Source organism: Lissotriton vulgaris, chromosome 7 (genome assembly GCF_964263255.1).
Source record: "Lissotriton vulgaris chromosome 7, aLisVul1.2, whole genome shotgun sequence".
Taxonomy (NCBI): Eukaryota; Metazoa; Chordata; class Amphibia; order Caudata; family Salamandridae; genus Lissotriton; species Lissotriton vulgaris.
The window spans coordinates 1,321,411,176-1,321,430,560 of NC_141695.1; the positions used below are offsets into that span (position 1 = coordinate 1,321,411,176).

General features: G+C 41.1%; 1 long non-coding RNA gene across 2 annotated transcripts in view; it reads left to right on the forward strand.

The window, feature by feature from the left end:
- LOC147703599 (uncharacterized) overlaps positions 1-19,385 on the forward strand; it is a 93,600-nt gene that overhangs the window by 37,521 nt on the left and 36,694 nt on the right. For both annotated transcript variants that reach the window (XR_015297300.1, XR_015297301.1), the window contains exon 3: positions 14,447-14,545. This is a non-coding gene — a long non-coding RNA (uncharacterized LOC147703599). The remainder of the gene's footprint in view (positions 1-14,446; positions 14,546-19,385) is intronic.

Sequence of the window (19,385 nt, forward strand, 5' to 3'; positions counted from 1 at the left end):
CTACTTTTTTTTTTAGGGAAATATTTTAAATAACGTATATTTTTTTATTTTATATAGCCTATGTCCATCTACAGACCCTGCCAATTACAACAATGTATCGGGTGTTTGGATTGGCGCTGTGGTTCCCGAGTTTACCCGCCTCAAAGGTTCAAAGTTCTTCCTTTATAATAGTAGTATAGATAGCGTATATTTTTTTATTTTATATAGCCTATGTCCATCTACAGACCCTGCCAATTGCAACGATGTATCGGGTGTTTGGATTGGCGCTGTGGTTCCTGAGTTTACCTGCCTCAAAGGTTCAAAGTTCTTCCTTTATAATAGTAGTATAGATATAAGAAAGTTGCATTTAACTATACTGAATACTATTTTAATCAATTTTCTGCAATTTTTTGCACTTCTACATTTGCACTTTTGCACCATTTTGCACGTCAGGTTTTTTGCTGCTAGGCATCTATGCACTTTACTCCCGTGTCCCCATCGGATTTGTATAGGTATGATTTTTTATGACAGCAAGTAATTGTTTTTGCCTTATAGGGGATTTAACCCATGTCGCTGTACGGTCACAAACTGCAAAGAGATGCAGCTTCCAATGAGATGATGTAGGGAAATAAATTATGCCATGTATTTCAACATAGTAGTATTGTGATATTACATTTATGTATGTACTAGCAGCCCGTCCCGACCTTGTCCGGGAGCAATCAGACTTCCCCGACCCCCGGCTGTCCCGACATTGTCCAGCATTTTGGGCCCCCGCCCGCCCCGTCCCCTGCCTCCCCCGACCCCCGCCTGCCCCGACATTGTCCCCCGGAGCCTTAAAAAGGCGACATATGATAGTCACAGCAGTGCACTATAATGTAAAACCGTCTCACTGTATTGCAGCTATTACTCCAGCCTTCGCCTGGAAATTACCATTTCCATGTGTTTAGAGTGGGGATAAACCGAACCAGATTTCCTGGCTTTCCTTCGGGCTGCTTGCTTTCCCCGTCCCTGCCCGCCCCGTTCCCCGCCTGCCCGACCCCCGCCTGCACCGACATTCTCCCCCGGAGCCTTAAAAAGGCGACATATGATAGTCACAGCAGTGCGCCTCGGGCTGTTTGCTTTCCCCGTCCACCTGAAAAGTACCACGAAAAGAGGGCACATTTAAACACGGCTCCGAGGTTGACGGATCACTTTCGCCTGTGGGGTCTCTTTGAGCAGGGTTTACCCTTGACGGAGCTCGGTGTGCCGAGATTCCAGCATGGTAACATAATGCCCGCGTGTCAACCTAATGACCCTTAAAGTTGAAACGCTGAAACGCTGGCGCTCTGCAGTTCAACTTCCTGAGCTGTGTTTGAGGTAAAACTAATGAGCGTGATCGTGGTAGTTTGGAGCCTTACATCACCCCGTCCCCCGCCTGCCCCGACCACCGCTGCCTTACCTCAGCTGCCGCTCCTCAGTCCACCGCTCCTCCCCGCTCGTGACCGCTCCTCCCCCGTGCCATGTCCGCCGCTCCTGGACGCCGCTCCTCCCCGTGCTCCTGACGTCGACACGCAGGTCGCGGCCGGCGCTACTTCGAGGGGACTACTTTTTTTATAATGTAAATTTTTGAAATATAACGTATTGTTTAACTTTATTTAGCCTATGTCCATCTGCACACCCTGAGGATTCTAACGATGTATCGGGTGTGTGGATTTGTGCTGTGGTTCCCGAGTTTACCCGCCTCAAAGCCTCAAAGTTCTTCCTTTATAATAGTAGTATATATAATAGTAGTGTAGATATAAAGAATCACATTTGTTTGAAATTAGGTCTTTTTAAAAAAAACACTTTTCACAATAGCAATACACAATGCAATACAATGTTCTTTAGCATTTTAAGATTGTAGTCTGTCTACAGTTTCCGTTTGTCATGTGACACGGAGCTTGGAAGGTAGGTGTACACCAAGCAAACACCTAAAAAACCAGTATGGCGAGGCTACTCCGCATGTGAACAAGGGCTCCTGAAGTCCAAAACGCGTTGTTCGTTGGAACAAAATCTGAAATAAATAAACATCTTGTCTGTCACTGCAGGGTCTGCGTCTCCTTCATCACCGCCTGGAGGTTGCGGGAGTCTTCTGGATATATATTTATATGTATATATATATATATATTCACTGAAAAAAACATAGGTTTCAGACCTTATATAGTTAGGAATTAGCATTTAAAAAACCTTTGAAATTCACTCAAAAAACTATAAGTTTTATAGGTGTTATAGTTAGCTGGACAATTCACTCATACAAAACCATTGAAATTGCTCCTATATAGTTAGTTGTACTAACCATATTTTGCGCACCTGCAATCCACTGCTGATGATGTCACATATTACATCAATCATGACATGGTCAGTGACATCACTGATGACATCTCAAATGACATCACTGATGATGGGCATAGTCCATTCAGTGGAGGATGGAAATATTTCCCAGCCTTTGAACATTGATATTTTTTTCTATGACCAAAACTTGCTCAAACCCAAGGAGGGCCACTGGGCCTGATAAAATACCGGGAGATTGGAACCAACAGTTTGGGTACCTTACATCATCAACATGTTGTCTCACTTTATTGTTGCAGGTGCCCAAATTCCATCTACCTGGTTTGGGTTTGAAGTAATTACAGTCTGTAAAAAAAGGGACAAAGGATATCTCTCAAACTTTAGGATCATAAACCTTCTGGATAACCTTCAAAAATTCTTTGCACGCCAGGTTCCTTAATAAATTGGAGGATTCATTGTGGAAAAACAGCATATTGTCGCTCTTTCAAGAAGGCTTTAGAGCAAAAATAGAAATGGCAGATCAGGTCTTCCATTTGACATTAATCTTACGGAAATATACAAATCTAACCAATGATCCTTTAGACATTGCCCACAGGAACTTGAGAGCAACATGTGATCTCGCGCCAAGATCTCTCCTACAGGAAACAATTCTATTAATTGGAGTTCTGCCTTCCCTTCTCAATATCATAGTGGGACTCCACTAGGACATTTATGCCCAGGTCAAATAGGGCAGCAATTTTGAGCTTAGGGAACGCATTACTGTCAGGAGGGGAGTGAGACATGGGTGTATTCTGGAACATACGCTTTTTTCATTATATCTAAATGCTGTCTTTGACCATCTTAATGGCTGCATCAATGGTTCACTTAAGTGAAATGGGCTAACTGTTCTGGCGTTGTTGTTACTATCCGGATCACCTGGACCCCTAGGGGCTGGAAAATGTATAGGCTCCCTTTGAATCCTATTGTATAATTAAGAGTTTGTAAACAAACATCTTGGAGTCAAAGATAATGATCTTCAACCCCCATAAGAGCTACAAGGGGAGAATCAAGCTAGGAAATAGAGAGCTAGACAGTGCTGCTAGTTGTGCGTGTCTGGGAATCAAGCTTGATGACAGACTTTGTTGGTGACCACATCTAGGGTAGAGAAAAGCAAAATAGGTCAGCTGCTATTTTTATTTTTTTTAGACGGCCTAATATAGGATCATTTCATCCACTGTTGAGGTCTACCGGGCCAAAGGCCAAATTGCAGGACTTTATAGGGCTGAAATCTGGGGGTAACCCATCTAACTGTTCAACAAAATAATTTCATATGCTCATTAGGTGATTTACCTTAGAAAACACATTTAATTCCCTTATTAATGGACATCGCCTTGAACGTATTGAGTTCTATGCTTCCCTGCGACCTCACTGCATATATGTGGGAAAGCCTTAAAGGAGATATTGTCTTCAGCCGGTACTACTATTCTTCATGGTTCCAGCATGTTTGCTAATGGTATCATAAATTTGGCTTAGATGATCCATGGGACAACCCCCATACCATCACTAGGAGTTCTAAAGGGATAGTTGAAGCAGCCTTTTGGGAATCTATCCAACTCGTTCCGCATAGATGCACCTCTCTGGTATCCTTCACTAATATGTTCATCCTTCATATGCCATTTCCTAGGTATGAAGCATAGGTAGATTCTATTCAACCAAAGCTGGCTAGTTCTTGTATATTTAGTTGCGTTTTAGAGGTTTTAGAATCAATATGTATACAGCTGAATAGAAAAAAGGCTCCCAGAATGGGGCCTTATGTGAACTGTGCACTAACTGTATTGTTGAAAATATCAAATATGTTTTATTTTTTTGTCCAATGCATGTGAAACCTAGATGCATATTGATTAGACTTCTGTGTCTTACCTTAAGTTTGCGCACATTTAAATCAGCACTTAGATTATGTTTAACCAATACTTTGCCTTTAATAGTTTTTTGGCCTGAATAGATTTTTGAACATTGTATGCTTAATTAGAAAGATGAAAATGTAAAGAGTTGTAATTCTTTTTAGCATATGCTGGGGCCATTGAAATTATGTTTTATTTAAAGTATTTGCATTATTTGATATATATATATATATATATATATATATATATATATATATATATATATATATATATATATATATATATATATATATATATATATATATATTAGTTTAAACTTGGAATGCACTTTCTGATGTTTGTTGTGTATTTTACTTGTGCTGTATGCAGCTCGATGCATCTTTACTGACTGACTATTATATACATATGTTTGGGCACAAGGGAGGTACCCTCTACGGATCACTGACATAATATCATCAGTCAAAATATCAAGGTACCAGAATATTGTGTCCCAAATATAGATGGAAAAAATATCCACTTCCTATCTCCATAAAGGTAAGTACCAAAATATCGAAACCAAAATATTGTTGTTAAAAATATAGTTGTAAAAAATATCAGTTTGTTTTTTTAATGTCTTAAAACTAATATAAAATTAATTAAAATAGAAATATAATTAAATAAAACATAGTTAGAATTATTTAAAACATGTTGAAATCAATAAATAATAAATGTAATGTAAAACATATGAAACATGCATAATTAAATGTTATATATATGCATATTAACTTAATAATATTAATAAATAATTATTACATTGAATTATTAAATGTTAAAAGTATTTTAAATTATAATTACATATATATCTACATAAAACTGTGATATAAATATAGAAATACATTTTACAAATAATAAATTACATTATTAAAAATATATATATATTTAAATAATATTTCAAACTACATTAATTCTTACAGTAGGAAAAACATTGAATAGCGTAGGGGATACAATTACTATTCCCACTTCAGCAAGTGTAACAGTAGGGAAAGTGTTGCATAGCGGGAGGGTAAAGATTACTATTCCTACTACAGTGAGTGCCACATTAGGGAAAGTGTTGGATAGCGGGTGAGTAAAAATTACCATTCCCACTCCAGAAAGTGCAACAGTAGGGAAAGTGTTGGATAGAGTGGAAATAATTTACTATTCCTACACCACCAAGTGTAACAGTAGGGAAAGTGTTGGATAGCGGGAGTGTAAAAATGTATATTCCCACTCCAGCGAGTGCAACAGTATGGAAAGTGTTGGATATTGGGTGGGTAAAAATGACTATTCCCACTCCAGCAAGTGCATCAGTAGGAAAAGGGTTGGATAGCGTGTGGGAATAATTTACTATTCCCACTCCAACGAGTGTAACAGCAGGGAATTTGTTGGATAGCGATTCTGTAAAAATTACTATTCCCACTCCACTGAGTGCAACAGTAGGAAATGTGTTGAATAGCAGGTGCGTAAAAATCACTATTCCAGTCCAGCGAGTGCAACAATAGGGAAAGTGTTGGATAGCGGTGGGAATAATTTACTATTCCCACTCCAACAAGTATAACAGTATGGAAAATGTTGGATAGCATAGGGGATTAGTTTAGTATTCCCACTGCTGCAATGTAATTAACATTAACTAATAATTATTTAATGTAAACAATTTTTTTTACCTATCACCATATTCCCCTATAAACGTAACCACTAATATTGTAAAATATTAATTAATTAACATAATCAATGCTCAATTAATTAATTAACTAATAACAATTAACAATAAAATTAATAACCATCAAATATAAATTAATTCACACAATTAACACTAGAAAAGAACTTTAAAAAAGATATTTTATACATTTTTTGAAAAATTAAAATTAAATTACTTCCCACCCTACTCCCCTATCCACTCTCAACCCACTCCTAAAAAAACTACAGAATTAGCATATTAACAAATTCATTATTAATATTTAATAGCAAATTATTAACTAATTAATACCTTTGTAACACAATTAGCATATTTACCTAATACAATATTAATTATTATTAATCAATTTATAATTAATCCATAATTAAATAAGTAATTAACACAATTAACAATATAAAGTATTAAATACAAAAATATGAATGTATTAATGTATTATTTAATTAAATTACTTCTCACCCTATTCCCCTATAAACACGCTACAGAATAAAATAGCACAAAAATGAATTAACATAATTAATTAATCCCCCAAAAATGTAATTAATATATTATAATTAAATTACTTCCCACCCTATTCCCCTATAAACCCACAACCCGCTAGAGAACTAAAATACACGAAAATCATTTTACATAAAATTCATCAATTTTAAAAAATGCAAACATACATTACAAAAATAATATATCAGTTTCAGTTTTTTCAGTTTTTAACGTCTTTATTGCGAATTGTTATTCATAAAAGACACACATACAAAACAATCAGTACAAATTAATTTAACAGAATCTCAAAATATCAAAGCAATACTAACAAGCAAATAAAGAGTAACAATAATTGTTTAGATTAAAAATTCCCAATTAAACATACATTAATAGACGTCAAAAAGGAGAGAATTACTAAAAATATACAAGGAAAAACTTACAAATATACATTTGTATATGAAAGAAAACTGGACATCAATTCTGGACAGACCATAGTATATTGCAGAAGCATACTATTCAAAATTATTCAAGACGATAAGTTTCGAACTGACTTGATCCTGATTAGCCAAGCCCATCCAAGAAATTTAGCCATTCCAATGGATAGCCATTCGGCAGTATTTGTTCTCAGAATGTTCAAAGCTTCGCTACTTACTCGGGTATTAAGTCTGGAACATACTGGTTTCAACCATTTACATCGTGGGTCACTGTAAGCAGCACATACAAATAAAAAGTGACCTAATGTTTCTCTGCAAACGGTACAACAGGGGCAAAGGGATGATTCTGTCTTCTGCCAACCATTAGTAAAAGCCCTCAAAGGGAGTGTTCCTACACGAAACTGATGGTATAATTTTCTATCTAATGTTTTAGGAATAACATCCCAGTAGTTCTCTATGTGAGGGACTATTTTATGAAGCAGAAACTGACCTGTCAAGTTCTGTTTCTCCGTTAGAGCAACATGTTCTACTTTTACCGTTGACCAGAAAAGTAGCTTGAAGTCTTTTTTTGTAGGGAAAGTATTAGAACCCGGCTCAGACCAGAGCAAAGGAAGACCCATTTTGATCAAAGCGGTCTTAATTTGCTTAAACCACGGTATGTCACCGGCCCCCTGCTGCATTCTCACATCCTGTATTTCTCGGGCAAACATGGCAAGTTCTGGAGTAGACCATATGCGCCTCCACAGAGCAACCATCCTGTAGAGGGCTTGGAGTTTGATGGAATACAAGCCCATATCCATTAATAATGGTAGGACTGGTGTTGAAGGGGGCAGGCTGACAAGGTTTCGTAGGAATTTGCTCTGAATCTTATCTAAGACAGACAGGTCCACATAGCCCCAAATATCAGCCCCATATAAAATAGCTGAACTAATTTTGGCGCTATAGATTTTAAGAGCCGGTAAAACTCTTTTAGTGAGAGAGCATCGCTGCTCCTTCACTAAACAACCGGACAGGCGAGCAAATTTCAAACTGAGCGCAGCCACTTGTTCTTTCCATCTTAATCTATAGTCTATTGAAACCCCAAGGTATGTCATAGCTTCAACCTGCTCCAAACTAGACCCGTTCATGGTAACATACCCCCTCTTCGGTTTATTTTTTGTCAAGACCATGAACTTAGTTTTATTGATGTTAATTTCCAGGTCATTCTCATTACAGAAGTCCACAAATTTATTTATAGCCACTTGCAGACCCTTCTGAGTTTTAGCCAGTATAAGTGTGTCGTCAGCAAATATTAAAAGAGGAAATTTAGTCCCACCTAAAGAAGGGGCGTCAGTCGGAGTGTCTGTGAGAAACTTCACCACCTGGTTAATAAAGAGTATAAACAGGGTAGGAGCCAGGACACAGCCCTGCCTCACTCCACGTGTCACGGGGAAGGTGTCTGTGACCTGACCCTGCCGCCCCCATCTAACCCTGGCAAAATTTCCCTCATGCATCCTGATTGTGAGATCAAGGAGTACGGCAGGCACACCCATCCTTCTCAGGGCTGACCACATCTTTGCTCTTGGGACCAAATCAAATGCTGATTTGAGGTCCACAAATGCAGCATATATCGTGCCACCTCTCAGGAATACAGTTTTCCAGAAAATCATAACAAATCTTAATATCTGGTCAACTGTGCTAGTATATTCCCTAAAACCCGCCTGCATAGGAGACAGAATGTCAGCTTCAGACATCCAAATGTGAATTTTTCCTAACAACATTCGAGCTACAACCTTTTGAAGGGCATCAATAAGACTGATGGGTCTATAGTTCCCTGCATCTGTTCTGTCCCCTTTTTTATACACGGGCAGAATCTCTGCCCCTTTCCATGAGATGGGAATCTCAGTCCCTCTAGCTATTGCATTTGCCAGAAGTGTTATATACGGGACCCAATGCAATTGATCATACTTAAAAAGGTCCGCAGGAATGCAGTCCATGCCTGGGGCTTTACCGTTCTGCACTTGATTAAGGGCGGTGATAGCTTCTGATTTAGTAAAAACAATGTGATCATGAGATGGCACAGGAAACTGTACGCTGGCATCTTCCCTATTATTAAGGGAGATCCGTTCCGCGACACTAAACTGTGCCTCAAAATGCTTGACCCATTGCTCAGCTGGAACATAATTAACAGGAACATGCATATCACCCGTCCCACCCCATTTAACAACCTCCCAGAATTTTAATTGGTTGGATGAGGTGCTTGCCTGGTATAAATCCAACCAACGCTGGTCATCCCATCTGGTTTTTGCCTCTTTAAGTACTTTCCTGTAGTTTGCCCTAGCCAACCTTATATCCCTGGCTATTTTAGATTTAATAGCAGATAACAAAGAGCTATGGGCGGCACGACAAGACTTGTCGTACCACTTAGACTTAGATTGCACTATTATCCTTCCTTTAACTGGTTCAATAAAAAAAGATTTAATTTTATTAAAAAGAGACTCGTGAATCACCCCAATTTGATCAGGTAAGATTCCTTCTTCAAATAAGGGTACTATCAGGTTTGTTGCAGTTATGACCTCATCGGCAACTTTATTGATAATAGAGGGGTTATCTAGTAACCTGGCCCATCTTACCCTTCTACAATCATTCGTAAGACCAGCCTCTGCTGTATAGATGCTAGTTGCAGGATCCAAAAACAAACCCTCCTGCAATAATAGCTTAACGGCCAGGGGATTGTGATCGCTTTCAGGTCTCGTGACCACCGCCATATCCTCCAAAAATTTCCAATATTCTAATCTTAACAGAAAATAGTCAATGCGACTAGAGTGCAGGGAATTATCAAATGTAACCATTCCCATTGTATCTGATTTGGTCCTACCATTTGCTGCACGCAAATTCCAATCAAGGCACAGACCTAACCACTGCATAGCAGCCTCAGTGACTTTTTTAACTGGTGGAATAGTTAAATGAGGGATATTCCATAACTGGTCAATCTCCCCATAACCCCCATCAACAAGGCTAGGAAAAGGTTCAAAAGAACAATTAAAATCACCTGCCACCATAACACATTTATCTCTACTAATACTGTTTAATACAGAATCCAGTTCAGCTATCACACTCGCGGGCTTCCCTCCTGGTAACCCTCTTGCATAAATATTAATAAGGAAAAAAACCTGTTTATTTACCCCACATAATTTCAAAGCCAGAACATCATTACTCACAGTAGGGAGGTCTGTTATTGCAAAGGCTAAAGATTGTTTTATCCAGATGACCAGGCCACCCGATGGACGTCCCTTCAGTCCTTTGCAGGCTGGTTTATAATAGTTAAGATAGCCAACTCGATAAATAGGCTCTGTAGACCAACTTTCCTGCAGAACAATTATATCGTGTAAATCTATAAAGGAACACCACTCAGCCTCTGACAATTTCCCCCTCAATCCCGCTACATTCCATGATAAGACTGTCAGAATATGAGGTGGTTTCTCTCCCATAGGTACCGTTGGACTCATAGTTTCTACTATATTCAAAGGGCTAGGTGTACAGTTAGGCTGTATATCCCTTTCTACCTCCCTCTGTGTTACATTAATGGATCCTAAAGCAATCTCCATTCCAGGGATTTTCAAATTATTTGAGGACTGGGTTACTACAACTTCAGGTACCCCAATATCTAAAGATTCAGCATCTTGTCAATCTACACCTTCTAGCCCAGACAATGGTGCAAACCGATTTGCAAGGCGAGGATAAAACATTGGGTAGATCGGGGTTTCAGGTTGAAATCTGCCTCTAAACCTATCCCTTCTATTGTGGTGGATTGGTGATTGAGGTCTAGTAGCATATAAGGTAGGATAAAAATAATGCAGTGATAGTGTTTGCACATCTCCAACTCGTCCAAATCTTGCTTCCCTACCGATTAATTCAGCAACCCATGGTTCTCTAAAACTAATAACCACACAGTCACCCTCAAGGTCTTTTTTCTCAAAGCCTACCCAGTCCACCCTCCTTACATTAAGGATTTCAGGTTTTAAATCAGGGGGAAGCGGACGGTTTTTATTAAGCCAAAATATGACCTTATTGTAAAGATCCTTGTGTGTTTCTCTCGTGCCACTACTAAGGGGAGCCACACCAGTTAAAATAATAGTATACGGCACTGATTCCGGAGGGAGATTCACACACTGCTTCCTTGGGATAAATTTGGGGTGATGACTTGAAGCCTTATTCTGTGTAGGAGTTGGGTTTCTCTGATTCTGCGAGTTTACAGCCGACTTTAGCCCAGTTGAATTCACCATGGTTACTTTTTTGGGAACTGGTGCTGTTATATTTTGTGCTGATTTGGAAATAGATAGCCCCACTTTGGAGGTATTTTTGCTGTTATTACCATGATTACTATTGGTCCCTATATTATTATTGGCCGTAGTAGCAGGCATATTAGTGGGAGGGGCAAGGGGATTTAATCCTTTTGGTACTAAGCCAGCAAGGATTTTATTCGATGACACTATATTATCTTTAACCAATTTGTCTAAGGCATCCATTTTATCATTTAACAATCTAGTCCTTTCGAAAAGTGGTAAAAGAAGTGATTTAAGTAGTAACTCAGTCTTGGCCAGGAAAATTTCTTCAGAGATACTAATTGTAGGATTACATTCCTCAGGATGGACAGTCAGATTAGTATTAGGTGGCTGCGAGGGAGATGATATAAAGTTTTCCGCACCCTCAGTTTGTACATCTATGTTTGGTGAATCTACCCTTTTACGCTTCCCACGGTTGTGGGGAGATATATGTTGTGAACTAAAAGTGGAATCCATATGTTCAGTACTGACATTAAGATTAGGCGAGTCCGAAAGGCCCGATTTCTCACTAACCAGGTCTAAAACAATAGTCCCACCATTCGATAGGTTGCCTTGTGCAGTGTTATAGACACTTTCTTGGTTTGTCCCCACTACCTCCACAGAATAGTTATCGGGAGCAGTTAACAATAACGACTCCGCATTAATATCGTTACTATTTGTAGTCAACAATGTAAGTGGGACAGGGGGGATGTCCGCACTAATCTTACCAAGTGAGGAACGTTTACCCGTAATAATATCAAGCGAAAGACGCTTTTCAACCAAGGCTATCTCCTTTTCCAAAACGGCAGTAGAACGTGTGAAGAATTGATCAATAGTCCCGGTGAAGGTGCCATTAGAAGTGGAAACCTGAACCTGTCTTTCTTTACCCGACCTTAGGGGCATGTTTGTAAAGAAAGTTTACAAGAGTCTAAGATTTCACGGGTCTCAATAGACAATTAATGAATATACATGATATATACCTCAAGATAAAAAATACCAAATATTAAAACCAGATAAAAAACACAGTTAGGAAAGAATAAATGTTAGATGGGTGGCCCTGCCCGGCCTCCTTCGGCCCCGGACGGCCACAGACGGTCCCGCCCTTGTCCCGGGCTTCTCCCGCGCGCTCTCCCGCGCTGCGGGAGTAGTATTGGATTAATGTAGCAAGAGGTGGAAGGGGTGGGAGGGGTCGGGGAGAGCGGCCCAGGTGTTGGTCCTCCGGGCAGGCAGGCGCTCCTGGGAGTTGAAGTCCCTCCTGAGCGCTCGCCGCTCGCAGCCCCGACAGTAAACTCCCCCAGCTGATCCTCCAATCTCCAGGCTGCAGAGGTTCACACAGCGCGATGCGGGGCCCGCGGAGCGGGTTCCGCGAGCTGTGGGATGACAGGCAAAACAAGTAAGTCCCCGGCAGAGTGCTCTCTAGTCAGCAAAGCGTCCCACTCGCTCACAGGGAAGTGCTGCTTAAAAACGGTCGGTGGAAGGGTGGGAGGGGTCGGGGAGAGCGGCCCAGGTGTTGGTCCTCCGGGCAGGCAGGCGCTCCTGGGAGTTGAAGTCCCTCCTGAGCGCTCGCCGCTCGCAGCCCCGACAGTAAACTCCCCCAGCTGATCCTCCAATCTCCAGGCTGCAGAGGTTCACACAGCGCGATGCGGGGCCCGCGGAGCGGGTTCCGCGAGCTGTGGGATGACAGGCAAAACAAGTAAGTCCCCGGCAGAGTGCTCTCTAGTCAGCAAAGCGTCCCACTCGCTCACAGGGAAGTGCTGCTTAAAAACGGTCGGTGGAAGGGTGGGAGGGGTCGGGGAGAGCGGCCCAGGTGTTGGTCCTCCGGGCAGGCAGGCGCTCCTGGGAGTTGAAGTCCCTCCTGAGCGCTCGCCGCTCGCAGCCCCGACAGTAAACTCCCCCAGCTGATCCTCCAATCTCCAGGCTGCAGAGGTTCACACAGCGCGATGCGGGGCCCGCGGAGCGGGTTCCGCGAGCTGTGGGATGACAGGCAAAACAAGTAAGTCCCCGGCAGAGTGCTCTCTAGTCAGCACTTTTAACACATATACTAACATTTAAAACACTAAAAAAATCGATATTTTTAACAAAGATATTATGACTGACAATATTACTAACTTTGATATTATGACAAATGATATTTCTTACCTGCATATCTATATTCTGTACCACTGTCTTTTTGACAGTCGATATTCTGTCCTCTCGATATTTAAAACTCAATATTTTGGCATCTTGATATTTAAAACTCGATATTTAGATCTTTTACCACCCCCTATGACACTAGATCTACAGGTTCTATCAGTAGATTTATAAGCACAGTTAGACAACTTAGCGGACAGATATCTAGCTTTTTGTCACTGGGCTGTGCTCTGATACAAATGTTATGTGGAGTTTCTCTTCTTCTGACCCTCCTGTGTTACAATGCATTTTGTTAATACCACGACAAAAATGTGTGTGATATTGTACATTTTATTTACGTACAGCATTTTAAAGTCTTTTACATCTTCCACTGTATTTGTAATTCTTACTTTCAGTTCATATAACTGGATTTGTAATGCCTTCTTCGTATGTTACTTTCTCTGTCTGTCTTGATCTCACTGTCAATAATTTTCTTGATGTCTATCACACCTTCCTTCTCCTTACTTCTACGCCATCCTTCTTTGTCACTATTCCTTTATTTGCTCCCATTTCTCACACTAACGAAGAGGCTGACATATGTCTAATTTTGGTATCTTTCTCTCTCCCACTGACTCCTTTCTCTCATTTCCTCACCCCTGCATCCCTGTTTTTCTACTTGTACTTTCACATACAATGTACTGCTTTCTGAAATCTAACTTAACTCATCTCTCTTTGTCTGTCTGTTGTCCCTTTCTCCTTTTATCTCTCCTCTATTCTACCATTGTTCTCCCATAACCTTCACATCTTCTCATTCATGTTCCTTCTTAATTCCTGGCATCCCATCCCCTCTACTCCGCTCTCCTTCCCTGCCTTCCTTTCCCCTCATTTCTCATCCCTTGCCTTCCTTCCCTTCTACGCCCCATCCTTGACCTCCCCTTCCCTACCCTTCCCTTTACTTCCCTCCCCTCCTTTTTCCTCCACTCCCCTCCTTCCCCATCTTACCTCACTTCCACTTCTTCTCTCCCATCACCACACCTCCACTCCCCCTCCCCTTCTTCCCCTCTCCTCTCCTCTTCTTTCCTCTCCTCTCATCTCCTCTCCTCTGCTCCCTCTCCTTTTCTACCATCTCCTCTCATCTCCTTCCCTCCCCTTTCCTCACCTCACCCATCCATTCACTTTCTCTCACTTCTCTTTATTTCACTTCACTTCCCCGCCCATTCCCTCCCTCCCTTCACTTCCCCTCAGGTGGAGCCCTCAAATGTTACTATTACATTGGGACTCGTGAGGGGACCTTCGATTGTGAACCTGCTTATAATATGTGCGTACACTTCAGGAATATTTTACGTGAGTATCTATTATTTTATTTATTTGAACATTTTCTATGGTACAAACAGCGACCAAAGTGTCTTTTGGCGCTGATGGGGACAAACTAAAACACCTGAAAATGCTGCAAAGATTAAAATTCCACAAACTCTCAGATTCAAGGATTATGTTTGAATAACCATATTTTAAGGTGTCCTAAATTTAGTATGTTTACTTTGAGACATAACCAGCAGATGGAGTTGGTTCCAGACGTTAGTTTTGTGATCAGAAAAAACTTCGCAACCCACTCTTCTTAAGAAATAAATATATTAAGTGCACCATGAAATAGACTTCCCTGGTATCAAATCATGGGTGTCAGTTCTCCTCCCTTTGCAGGACTGACCACGTCACACCCACATGTCACACCCACAGCTACTCTACAAACTCCAATTTATTGCTATGAGGGAAGGACTTGAACATCTTATATTACCCCAAGCAAGAATTTCTAGGAGCAGTACCATGGATATAAAAGGTGGGCAAGGGGTAGTAGTTGCTATCCCTAATTGACATCTGCGTATCTAGCAATTACACTAAGGGGGTCATTAGTATGGCGGGCGGACTTTGTCTGCCTGCCGCACCCCGGGGAAAGGGGACAGCCAGCAATACTTGTGGTGGTCCCCCACCTACAATTAGGATTCGCCCTCTACACTGGCGGGCGCATCCCGCATTTGTAACATTGCAGCGGGCGGTGCTTTAATGCTACACTAGCAAGTTGTGTCTTTCAATGCACAACCTAACAGGCACCATACTGTGCCTGCCACGTTGTACATTGAAATGTAGGGGGGTACCATAGGTACCCCCCATGTGCACCCCTCACCCCCCAGAATCCCAGGGGGCCCGCTACGGGCCCCCAATGTCAAAGACCGCATGCCATGGGGGTGGTGGCGATCCGCCCGACATACTAATGGGCCCCTAAGTCTCTCATTACTAGAGGTCTGGGGTAGTATGCTTGAGTTAGATACCACCCTTGCCGATTCTGAATACCCTGGAAGTTCTGAGCCTGAGATTATTAAATCAGAAAATACTGGGCCTGGAAATTCCCAAATCCACTGAAATTGAAGAATTGTGGGATACTACTGGGGCTGCAACAGCTCCTGCACCCATCCCTTGCTCTCCCAATTCATGGTGCATGCAACATACAAAAATATAAAAACAAATATCAGAATAATTAAATAAATATTGAGACCCGAGGTCACTCGAAAAGACATATGTGGCCTGAGTTAATTTGCCTGCAAAGCCAGGCAGTTTGATGTATGAAGAGATGAATTGTAAAACACACACACTCCTCCTCCTTGCTGCACAATGTAGTGCTTGAATTACTTGCTGGTAATCTTCATTATTCCGATTCTTCCCTTCTCGCCCCAGTACTTATATAATGAGTGAAGGCGCCCCGTCACCAGTACTGCTCACTGCTTCCTAAAGCTGTTGACTCTTTCTGTTCCTGGAATAGACAGTTAACCATAAATCCACTCCCTCCTTTCTAGGCAGCCTGTTTCCCATCAATGCCTCAGCAAAAAAGTCTGAGGAAGGATACCAGGGCAGGAGTGAGGTTTCGTAAGTACTGGGACTCAGTAAGGAAGAATCATGAAAATGAAGATTTCTTGCAAGTAATGCGATTATTACCTCTTCATTTCCTTCTACTTCCCATTTCTTACTTAGTGAACTATGACTGAGCTGACACCCTCCCTTTATCAGCCATAGCGCATATGAAAGAATAAAAACGGAAAAAAGCTGGAAGAATTTTATTTAATAACCATTCCATCCTTCTGATGCATTTAAATCACATATAAAGTTGTGTTAGGTGCAAATATTCACCTGATCTCTGGTACCTCAACAAACACAAAAAAGAAAGCAAATAATTTCTATGAGCTGACATCATTTCCAAAATATGGTTTAAGCCAAAGAGAAACATGCAATTTATTATGTAAAATAAATGTTTACGGTTAGGCTTCATTGCAGCCTTACACATCACTCTAAAAGAAACCTCCACATGTTCAGCTCATGAAGATTTCATCTCTTTAGTTGACTGAGTCTTTATTTTCTCAGGGATCTCCTTTTCACTACCCTGACAAGCTGATGAACTAACTGATTTTATCCATTGTGCTGTAGTGGAAGAAAATGATTTTCTCCCTCTCTTAACAGGTTTGAAATGTGGAAAGAGGGCATCAGAGAGCCTATATTCCACTGATCTCCTAGGTTACATTTGATTAGCCCTCCCTACATCCAAAAGATGAATCAAAGGATCCTTACTGGTATTATCTGGTGGTAAGTAAGGGAGCACAATCTCTCGTTCGATGGAAGTTGGAATTCATTTTAGGAGGACATTTCGGATAAAGAAAAAAGGACTACACTATCCTCAAAAATGCTAAGGTGAGATTGTCGGCAGACTAGAGAGCCCAATTCATCTATAGTTACCAGGAAGATGATCTTATGAAGGAGAAACCTTTTAGTTGAGGACTCCTAGGGTCCCCTGAAGAAACGTCGGAGCCGCGTTGAGGGGAAGGCAGCCCATCAGGTCTTGCAGAATCCGTTGCCGTACTGAGCAGGAAGAAAGAACCCCCAATACCACGCATAGGCTCATGAGGCCAGCTAGCCTTTGTCCATAGGTTCTGTTCTATTAACGCCTATTGGGCGCAACAGACTTTGTTCCAAGAAACACTATTAGGTACATTTCACCTATTTTAATTTTTTGTAGAGTTCACTTTTACATCTACATTTCATGTGAGTAAGGTGAGGATAGTTGTGCATATCCTCGTCCTGAAGAAGGAGTTCTTACACTCCGAAACATGTTGACGCACTTTTTGAGGTTGACGTACCCTAATATGCAGTAAACAACCTCACCCTGAACTTTTTTAATGATACCAGCTGAGGGCTTAATAAAAACTTTTTTTATTATTTTTTCACCTACGAGCCAGGTATCTTTTAACCACCACATTTCACCACCTCACCACTCACATTTGTTTACCTCACACACACCAACACATAGTTCACTTTCAGTGCTCCTACGTAGTCATGAGTCGCAGCACGCCGCATCCCGTAGAGGGGTGCGAAGACCCCAATGATGAAGCATGACACCAAGGGGCCTGTTAGTGTGTGAGGGGTATTTAAAACAACACTGTGTGCTCCCCATCATTGTAGGGATCACTACCACTACCAGAGTGGATTCTATTTTGTTTATGTAAATTGCCAGGGGAGACCGAATCCACTTTCCCTCTCCCTCCCTCCTCTTGTTATACTCTCTTCCCCTGAAGAAAAGACAGGACAGAGAAAAGACCCCCAGGTGGAAATGGATTTCAAATTCTTGTCTTAAGAGATAAGAGCCTTTAAAAAGCCTAGGTACTAAAGGTTCAGCTGTGGACAACTCAATCCAAGCGCGACTAAATGACTTTATTGCAGATCATTGCAATCTGAAGGTGGCCAGAGACAATCCCTTACAAAAGCAATCATGTAGGAATTAGATGATATTTGGAACCTAAGCCTCAACTGATGAGAAAATTCTCTCCCTCTGCACAAAAAATAAAAGGAACCTCGGTGATGACTATAAACCTTTTTAGTGGCTTCTCTTCTGGAAGCTTGTAAAAATCTAAAAACAGAAAGAGAGAGAGGCCCTTATTTAAGAACCCCTCCCTCTCATTCTCCAGACTAACAGTCTTAGACAGACCACAAAAAGTAGTAGTAACTGCAATAGGGGAGAAGGGAACAATGGCAGAATCCATTACTGTTCCAATTCCAACCTCCTCAGGAACGGAAACAAATGTCTCCTTTTGAAAAATGGCAGAACCAACGTAATTTCCTTTGCATTCTTGCCAGAACACTTGAGAACAATGGAATGGATGGAAAGTTATAAAACAGCCCTTCTGGCCCAGGGCTGGCCATGACATCAGTTGCTACAGCTTGATGATCTTGAAACATCAACAGAAAATTCCGGAGTTGAGAATTCCCATGAGTTGCGAATATTTCTCATATAGGACACCCTTACATTCTGAAATCTGAAATCTTCCAGAAGATTAAAGCCTTGAGGACAAAATCTTGGCAGCTTGGAAACCTCCTGCTCAGATAATCCACTTGAGTGTTTAGAGACCTCCATCATGTAAATGACTCTGAGATCAAATAGATTGTGTTCTATTCAGGTGCACCACATGATTCAGAGAGATGAAACCCATACAAAACTGATGGTTCATTGTCAGGGTATTGTCAGCACGAACCACAAGAATGTTTCTCTTCAACAGATGTGCAAAGTACTGAACTGCTCCCCAGATAGCTGTAAACTCCCTCCAGTTGGAGTATATTTCCAGCTGTGAACCCTGGCAGAGACTCCGAATTTTCCAGTCTGTATCACTGCTACCCAAACCCTGCTGCTCACATCCCTTGTTAAAACAAATGGATTAAAGTATGCAAAAAAAGATACCCTGTTCAAAGCTGGGGGCATTATAAACCATGCATGGCTCTCTGGAAGAGTGGGAATTACTGTAATTAGGTCCTTGTCATTTCCTTGGAGAGGCAACCAGTGACTGAGAATATGAAGCACCTCTGACCAAATAATTTGTTGTGCCTATGGAATAATGCTTAGAGTTGCTGTCTGTAAATGGAAAAAAAAGAATTATATATCTTTCCTTTCCTGAAAACCACAAAATAGAATTTCTGGGAAATAATCATAGTTGACTATATTTCCCTGTACTCAGAGCCACTCTCTTGCTAAGGCTTATTTTCTATTTGACAACATCTGTAGCAGGATCCAGAGTTTGCGCTTTGTGGACTTCGGAAGATGTACCATCCATTGGATCATGTTTAATAAGATCCCTATGTACTACAACCTCTGCAA